Here is a 10,065-nt window from a genome sequence, read left to right on the forward strand (position 1 = left end):
CCTATAACGAATATAAAATAAGTTATCCTGTTCCCCGAAAATGTTCGATAAAATTTCCATAGTCTCTTTTAAAGAAATATATTCGGGTTTCCCTGCGGTGTATAAAATTGGTATACTTGGTATTTTCATGGGAACCCAGTTTTTTCAACAGTAAAATAATTTTTTCGTCATTCGACCAGGCCTGACATCGTTTGAAAAAATATTTTCGTAGCTACGATAATATGCTAAAAACGTTAAGCGATTAGTTGGTTCATATAAAAATTCTGTCAGCGAATTTGCAATTCGTTCCGGAGTGAACCGACAATCCTTTTTTCTTCTTCTTGTTTCGTTAATATTGTTTTTAATGCTTCATTTTGTTTTAACTGTTCTTTTTGTAAAAATTCCATCTGGCTTTGTTGTCCGCCAGTGCTAATTGTATTGTTTTTATAAACTCGGCTAATTGTTCAATGTTGAAGATTTTTTTTAAAACACAGTAATAAAACAAAAGGTTAACAGTACTTGCACAAAACATTAAATAAATTCACTGACCATTTTTTGTTTTATTAAACTACAAAAAACAGAAACATTATTTTTTAGACAAAGTTTTTGGAAAGGGTTACACACACGAAATTGACACCGAACCAATAGCATACAAACGTTTCTTCCGCCGTATTTTTTTCTAATGAAATAAAAGAAATTTGAAATGGACACCTTCTTCCGTTCCGAGAAAAGTTGTTCTTTTCAATGCTTCGTGAAATGTAAATTTATCTGGGGGGTTTTTCAGTAGAACCGTAAGAGACTGAATTTTTTTTAATTACTTTTTGTGTGTACCTTAGCTTTTTTTTAGTAGTTGAATGTTTCCGTGCGGTTTTTTTTCCTTCGTTTTCCAATACTTTTTTGGCTTAAAGTTTCCTTTTTGTGAATTCGAATCCTGTCGCCATTTGTTATATCCTTACTTTAAATAAGAATACAGCAAGAAACACGGGGTTATGGGTAAAAGACAAAGGGGTTTATTTACAAGGGAATACCTGTGACATAAGAGTTACTGGACATCTTTTCTTATTCTGCCTCAGTCACGTGAGGGGGTCAATATATCTATAGTTCATTTCATTTATGAAGGGATGTTAGGTTATTCCATTACATCAATTATTAAAACTGTTTTCATGCTACTTCAGCTTACATTGATGACATTTACGTCAATAATGCGAACAATGATGCAACTGGAATCTTTCGGTTTAATAAACAAGGACACTAAGCGCGTTAAGGAGAGGTGTGCCCGTGTTAGGTCTTGAGGTCTGGGAGGATTGTAATGTTACGATGAAAGCGAGCGAGCCCGATTTCAGAGTTACCTATTGTGTTGACGCATCACTTTTTTATTTGCGGTAAATTAGTAGGACATTTACCTGCCTCTTGATGACTCCGATCTGCAATAGGAGTATATAGAAGATGAGTAACTGCGGTAACAAAATGATGACTGAAACGTTTACTAGAGTATGTAGGAACGACCCTGCCCAGGGCGAGTGGCATGTATCCAGATACGAACTAAATGCATGGGTTGACGCAATTTCATTGACTATAGATGTAGTGTTGGAACGATTTGGGTGATGTTGTGAAAGATGCATGCTGGTTTCGTCCGAAAAATGATGTCTAGCATATACATTTAGCGGAACTTAATGTCAAACTAAAAGGCCTCAATCTTGCGTTGTAATTACAGACCAAAGTTGTACATCTTTACACTGAATCATTTTGTGTTGACCACTAGTTGACCAACATCAGACACGAGTTAGAACTAAAGCCGCAAGTGAAATGTTGGTGCGAAGAAGACTGGCGATAATAAAGCTTCTAGTTGACAGATACAGCTTGCATGTTGACATTACCCTGGTTTCATCGGCACAGAATTTGGCTGATAGATTGACTCGAGTGCTAAAGAGATGGATTGATATGAGGCAGCGGTCTGATCCTCTCCAACTGACATGAGCCGTCTTAATAGATAAATAAACACCTGATCAGATCCGTGTAATATATCGGCAGAGTGGATCTTTCCAGAACTTGTCATATTTTGTCCGAAGAGTGTGTCCTGTAAGTAGGAAGTCATCGATTAAGGTAGCAATACGCTCGTGCGAAGAGTGTCAGCGAATTGATCCGGCACCGTCGTAATGGCAAAAAAGGAAGCTTGGGGTGAGGGAAAACTGGTGTCTAATAGGCATGTATGTAATGCATTATGATGGCAAACATTTCCTAACATATTGTGGTCCGAAGCCTTTCACGATATGGCCTTTGTTGACAATTAAGATCTGTCCTTTTTAACGTGGTGCTTCGCTTGAAATCCTGACTGATAATTTCTCTACATTTAGATGTCAAGAATGTTAGAATTTAACACACGAATGGGGGGGGTTAGAATGCGTTACTGATGTACATATTTTCCTGAAAGTGACGGAATAGTAAAGCGGTGTCAGCGTACCGTTAAAAGAATTCCAGTCAAGACAGGGTGTTCGATTCTAGAAGCTGTATACTGGTATAATGTGACACTCAAGGACGATACAACACCAGCAACTGCACTACCAAATGGGATTCACCACTACGAACAGCGTATAAAAGGAATAGATGTCATACCATCTGTGGTTAGTAGTCGACACATCTATGACACTTCCGTTTTCCGGGAAGAGCTACTTGGTTGAGGAACTCCCCTGTTTTAGACAAAATATCAAACGATAGGTGTAATGTGCATCCAGGAGATAAGCGCCCGCGTGTTTGTGTGTTGTGTGGGTGCGTAAGAGAGACGGACGAAAAGGAAAGACTTACCTCGAGACCGGCTCGGCGTCACCGACCGAAAATAGATAAAAAAAGATCAAGATGGCGGCCGCCGTCTTTTGTAAAGAATGATATCTCGCAAAGTCACACGAATTCTCGCAATATGCAAATTTAGCCGGCCTACAACGGCCATAAAAGCGGGTGATGAAAAAGACGTGGGGAGAGCGACGATTGAGTTGGTCGGGGAATCGTGTTGCTGTTGCTTCTCGTGCCGTGTGAGGATATCTTACCGTTGTTGGGTCCGGTCTGAGTAACCGTTCGCGTCCGTCTATGCACCTTGCCAGTTGGATTCCGTGCAGAACCGGTGTATACTGGTTATTGAATTGCTGCAACATTTATAACATTTTTTCCTGAACTTACCATGTTAAAGAGAGAGTCGGGTGCCATCTTGAATTTTTCCTTATACATCTACAGAGGGCGCAGTAATTTATTTTAAAGGATTTTCCTTACACATTTTTCTACAATAGGCACATTAGAAATAGCAATAGATTGAGATGTCGTCGGCTATAACCGGCTGGAATGTAAGTCTTGACTGTTTAAAACGATACAATCATATTTAATTCTGTCTTTCTTCATTGAAAGAGAGAGAAGGGGAGTGAAAGAGAGAAAAGGAGTGAAAGAGAGAAAGGGAGTGAAAGAGAGGAAGAGAGAGATTCATACATAATGTGTGAATATTGTTTTATTTTTGTATGCCTCGATGACGAATCCTTTTGGGTTTGTACCTTTCGAATTCAAGGGTCTCAGACCGTTTTGACTTGGTTGTTATATAAAAACTGTTACTCTTAGCTCGAATCATATCTGCAGCCGTCATGTTTTTCAATAATAACGTCTTTCTTTCTCGCCTCCACACGAACAAAGTCAGTCACAAGTTAGGTATAAGGTTTGTTAATGTAGAATCCCCAGCTCCCTCAAAAGGGGCGCTCTTCATTGTGCCGCATATAAGTAGGTTCACTACAAGATTTCGCAACAGACAAGTAGATAAAGTAATAAGTCCTCAGATTATGTCGGTTGATGGTGTCCGACGTCATGTGAAAGATGTCCACCCATGTTATGCCGCTTCTAATTCTGAGGACGATGAAGAAAATCCTGATCCCCTACTTCGGATGAGAACCAGAAGGGATGATGAAACATACTGGTGGTGGTGGTGACGATAGTAATGGGAAAGATGGAAACGAGGAAGTGACGTCTTTGATTCTCCAAAGAAGTGTCCAACAAAGGCGGATACTGTCCAGTTTGTTATCATATGATCACGGGGGACTATAGGGTAATCGTAACTTGTTTTGCAAGCATGTGTGCGTTAAACAAGGAAGAAAAAAAGATGACAGGCTAAACTGGTGAGACACAGTTGTTTTTATGGTTGACGGTCACGTTAGCAAAGCAGACTGTCGTTGTTTCTATGCAAATGCAACAGGTGAAATAAAACAGGCGTGAAGTGAATAGGAGGGCGTAGTTTGGGGAAAGTTAATTTGAAAGAGTGCGAGTTGGAAGTTTTGACACCAGATTGTCGAGTTGTGGAGTTTTGACAACAACTTGTCGAGTTGTGGAGTTGGAAGTTTTGACACCAGATTGTCGAGTTGTGGAATTGGAAATTTTGACAACAGAGTGTCGAGTCATGGTGTTGGCAGTTTTGACAACAACTTGTCAAGTTGTGGAGTTGTAAGTTTTTAATACTAGTGTTTCCTCTTTACCCTAGAAATGGTTAGTTTAACATATAACGATATTTTTCTGCTATCGAAATATTTTGTTATTTAACAAAGCTTCTTCCCTTCCGTTTACCTGCTTTCCAGCTAACTACATTCATGGTTGCCTTTAAGTTCAACGTAAACAAGTTCTTGATAATCACTTTCTACCCAGTTTTCACCACTAAGTATTAATACGCTGTTGTCTCTGTGACCACCGTATACGCATTAACTTTTATCCTAAAATGCTCTTATAGCCTTGTAAAGTGATTACTCGCATGTTAAAAAAAAACATTGTTATCAATTCTATTGTCCGTCACTGACACCTCAGGACATCCGACGTTACCCAGGCCGTTATATCCAATGCTTCCTCTGTGGGGATGTCAGCGAGCGCCAATGATTCATTTAGGGGCTAAACTCTTCCAGATTTTCATCAACGATATTTCAAATCATATTCTAAGAAGAATGTTACGCTGATCGTTTTTATTCACTCGACTCCTCAGTTCTTTATGCTGAAATGTCCAGATCCTCAAAAAGTATACACTCTAGACTGGAACAATTAAAAAAGAACCTTGATATGGAAGAATTCTCTTTTACTGGCCAATGGCTGCAGATAGTAAATGCAGCATCAATGTAGCTACTACACTTTGCTCCTTTCTACGTCTATATTTATACTAGCTGACTGCCAGGCATTGCCTGGTCGTAAAATACGCTTAAATATAATATTTTAATTAATGAAGATTTCGTATATATAGTATTATACTAGCAGAGCCCGTGTACCAACGTTGCCCGGTGGAAGTATGGTTCCCACTCTATCTGAAAAAAAAAATTAAATATGGTTGTTAGTTGGATTCACGGCTCGTCCATTATAATGGCAGGTACCCTTTGGTAGTTTGTGCATTAATTTTAGTATGTATTTTAGTCTAGGTACGCCGTCACCATAAAAAAATTTCCCTGTTATTATTTTAGTAAGAACGAATTACTATTTCGGTTAATGTGCTGTGGTTGTCGAACCTGTAGAGTGTGTTTATTCCGAAAGCTGTTCTTAACAGCCATCGTAATAAACACCGTTTGCCGTCTGGACAACCAGTGAACAATGACCGTTGCCCATGATGAAAATAATTAGTATATCGGTGTGTTTCAAACAGAAGGTCATGTCAACCCAGGCAACGCTGGGTACCCCTGCTATTTATATATATATATATATATATATATATATATATATATATATATATATATGTGGCATCCGTCAGTCGAAACGACTATGGATCAGCGCCGTATTAAGATGTTGCCTGTATGCATCCTTTTGTGTGACTGTAGAGACCAATTCTTGATTTGCATAGTCTGCCACAGCCTTGACATACGAAGGTTGTTATGCAATTTGCCGCTTCGTCCGGCTGTTCCGCCTGTACACTCGCTCTTCTCCTAGCTCTCCTTGCAGCGTTTTCAACATGGAGGGTCCTCTCGCTGATGATAATCCCCTGGCGTATCATTTTCCTCCAGGCAGCTCTGTCAGCTGCAGAGGCTTCCCATGTATTCCTGTCCACCGAGAGAGCCTTCATGTCACGCTTGCAGACATCCCTGTAGCGAAGATATATATTATGTATATATATATATATATGTGTGTGTGTGTGTGTGTGTGTGTGTGTGTGTGTGTGTGTGTGTGTGTGTGTGTGTGTGTGTGTGTGTATACATGGTGTCCCAAAATGATCTAACACATTTGTTGGTCAAAATAATTAAATAAAATTTTTTAATTGTTATTTAATTATTAATTTTATTAAAATATTCTTATTTTTAATGGCATTTTATTTTAATTCGGTCAAAATTCATGTACATCTGTACTTGTTCCTTATTTTCATTTCTGGAATACCCCCTATGAATTGGACTGATTTGATTTCTTTGCGATTTTTTTTTTTTTTTTTTTTTTTGAGATATTTGAAATCAAAAGTATTCAGCCACCGCCCTCGACCTCTTGAAGAATTAAAACGAGCTATTCGTTCTGAAATTGCTGCTATTCAACCCGACATGATCAATCGAGTTATTGAAAACATTTCTTTGTATGCTAGCAATGATGAGGCAACAGTTGGCCGATTTAATATTTAATGTATTTAAATGTGAAATGAAATGGAATTCTACGTACATGTTAAAATTATAAAAATATTTTCTTTATTTGTTATTTAATATTTTGACCTGCAAATGTGTTTAATAATTTTGGGATAACACACATACACGCACACCCACACCCACACACACACACACACACACACACACACACACACATATTTCATATCAACAGTGTTTCTAACACAGTAAACTTGTATCATTTATATATATAAATGATACAAGTTTACTGTGTTAGAAACACTGTTGATATGAAATATAAAGTTTAACGGTTTTAAAGACCAAACAAGTACAGATGTTTTTTAATAAACAAGCATATTATTTCATTAAAATCAAATTCGATATTTCAATCCATAATAGTACTTTAATCAAGAAATATAAGTTGATTTTTTCGTTTTTTTTTTTTGTTTTTTTTATTTTGTTTTGTTTTTTTACGTACCATGATGTTAGAGGTAATGCCTGGCACGTCTTTTTCATATGATTTAGTAGACGGACGCTGATCTTGCATGTACTGTAAATGATAAAAGTCTACTATACACTGTTGATATGACTGACGGAACGAGAGCATTCTTCCCCCAGAAAAATGTCGGAGATTAAAACGGCAGAAACGTTGTGAGAATATCATCCAAGTTGAGAACAGTAGTGAGAACAATCCAAATAATACCAAAACCAAACTCCTATCCTTACATCATCAACGCTCTGGTCCCCATCTGGCATCAATTGTGATGGATGGCTCTCCTCTGTGTGAGGTCCCGTGTTTTTGATAAGCTTCTGGGTTTGAACTTTACTCCTGATCTGAAATGGAACACGTACATCAAGTCTGTTGCCAAGATCGCTGGAAAGATGGTGGGATCCTTCTACCGCTCCAGAAGATATCTCACTACTGATGCAATTCTCTATCTATATGAAAGCCAAGTACGTCCAAGGATGGAATACTGCTGCCATATTTGGGCAGGAGCTGCTAAAAACAGCCTATCCTGCCTTGACAGAGTACAAAATAGACTTCGTGGCTTAGTGGGCGATGCCCTTTTCTCTACTCTGCAACCTCTCTCCCACAGAAGAGACGTTGGGAGCCTATCCTTGTTTTATCGTTATTTGCATGGCAGGTGCTCGTCTGAACTCCAATCTCTGGTCCCCCCCTCGCAAATCTTTCACGAGAAACACCCGTCTAGCTGAATCCACTGTGAAAAATTTTCCCCACTCTATATCTGTGCCTAAATCAAAACGCGGATTCCATGAACAAAGCTTCTTTCATAGAACTGCACGCCTGTGGAACTCTGTTCTGTCTGCCTGCTTCCATCCGGACTACAACTTGGATGTCTTCAAGTCCAATGTTAACAAATTCCTAATGAACCGCCCCCTTAATTTAACACTTCATCAAATCTCCACACTAACGTAATGTACTTGCAATAACCCTTATCCCTGAGTGGCTTCCGGGCCTTGATAAGTGGTGATCACTGTGCAAAAAAAAAGCGGTATAATTCTATGTTAACAGATAATACACTTTGATCACATTAGTATTATATAGGTAACCAATTAGCATGTAAAAATACCGAAACGTTCTCTTATAAGAATCAGTTACAATTATTCTATCAGATTTGTGCGCGTGTTAGGAAGCCAATGCAGTCGATATCAGCACAATTAGGAGATGGATTCGTCGATTTCAGAGTGGCGACAGAAATTTAAATGAAAAAGCGAGCTCCACACGTTTACAATCGAGGCATCAAAGAGACTGGCAAAATTGCATTGTGAATGGTTGTGACTATGTAGAAAAATAAATTCTGGAACACAAAAGGTTGCTCGTTTGAATGATACCACTCCCGCATTCGTAGCTCTTCAACGCCTTTTTTAGTTAAAAAATAGGAGGCTTACTTTTGGAACGTCACTCGTAGATTTAATAAGGAACGTGTGTTGTTATTTGTTTCAATTAATTGCTTTGCGTAAAAGAAAAATCATAAAAAATAATTGTCCACTGCTACTTTGTTTTAGCAATTCAACAATCCTGAATAAAATTGATGGACTCATTGCGTTCGAATAATCGATAAAACCTCTTTATAACTTGGGTGGTGCGGCTATTCTTTTTTTTTTTTTTTTACTGTTTTCGTATCTCTTTAACGTCTTTGTTTTTTTGTTTTAAAAATAGGAATCTCGCAACGTCTCTTCTGTAGGAAAGAATTTGCAGGGGAAGTGAAAAGGGCAAAAGTCTGTTTTGAACTCTTCCAAGGTATGATAAGATCTTTCTAGCAGCTTTTACAACAGTATTCAATCCTTGAACGTACTTGGCTCTTATATAGGTAGTGAATTGCATCAGATCTACTGGAGTGCTAGAAGGATCCCACCATTTTCCCAACGATCTTGGAAACGGATTTGATGCACGTGTTCCATTTCAGATCAGGAGTAAAGGCAGACTCAGGCGCTTGTCAAAACATGGAGCGTCCCCAAGACGAGAGCCATTCATTTCAATTGATGCCAGACGGGGATTAGAGCGTTGATAATGTCTTTTTTTATCATAAGATGCATTAAAATTTAGCAGCAATCTTGTACTACGTACCGTTGTACCACATGCTGAATATCAGAGAAGAAAAAAATCATAGAGAAATGGGTCATTTACGGCCTTTGACGTGTTACCATAAATGGCAGTGTCGTCAGCATAAATTTCTACAAGAAATTATATTTTTACTTATCAGGTCGGCACAAACATTGTTTTGCCAAATTGTATAATGAGCATTTTAAATTTCTTTTATGCATATTGCTATTGCTTAAACATAGCGCCATAATTAATTTATACATTTTTCTTTCATATTATTAAAACATCATTTATATTTTTCTGCAGTATTCTATCCACGTTGACCCGAAATCGGCCTTCTTTATTCAACAGAAAGGGAGTCATCTTCCATCATGATAAGGTTCATCCTCACACAACGTTACAGGTCGAAATTTTTCGAAGCGAATTTGGTTGGTAAATCTTGTCTTATCCAGCATATTCTCCTGGCCTAGCTCCCTCAGACTATCACTTATTTCGACGATTACTAAACTATTTAGACAGCCTTGTTTACACCAAGTGCTGCAATTAGGCATGAGTTAAATTCATATTTCATATTAAATCTTTAAGAATTTTACAAGCAATGTATTTCTATTGTTCGTTGGCTGGCATACTGCACCATTACGTTGACACGCCAGATCACTGAAGTTAAGCAACGTTGAGCCTGGCCAGTACCAGATGGGTGACCATTTGGGAAGGCGAGGCGCTGTATGTACCGCGAGGTAAAATACTAGATTGAGAAACTGGCGCGGTCTATCCTTCTCTCGAGGGTAGATGGGACTCTCTTAAACCGTGTTAGGCAACCCATCTAGTGATGGTGTCACAATAAAAAATATCCTTGATAGCCCTGTCGAAGCATCAAGTATTCAGCTACCGACAAGATTTGAATTACACTACAAACTCGTGTAGTGAGTTCAATCTCGGTTATGGTCG

This window comes from Euprymna scolopes, chromosome 40 (genome assembly GCF_053919585.1).
Source record: "Euprymna scolopes isolate OS-2025 chromosome 40, ASM5391958v1, whole genome shotgun sequence".
Classification (NCBI taxonomy): Eukaryota; Metazoa; Mollusca; class Cephalopoda; order Sepiida; family Sepiolidae; genus Euprymna; species Euprymna scolopes.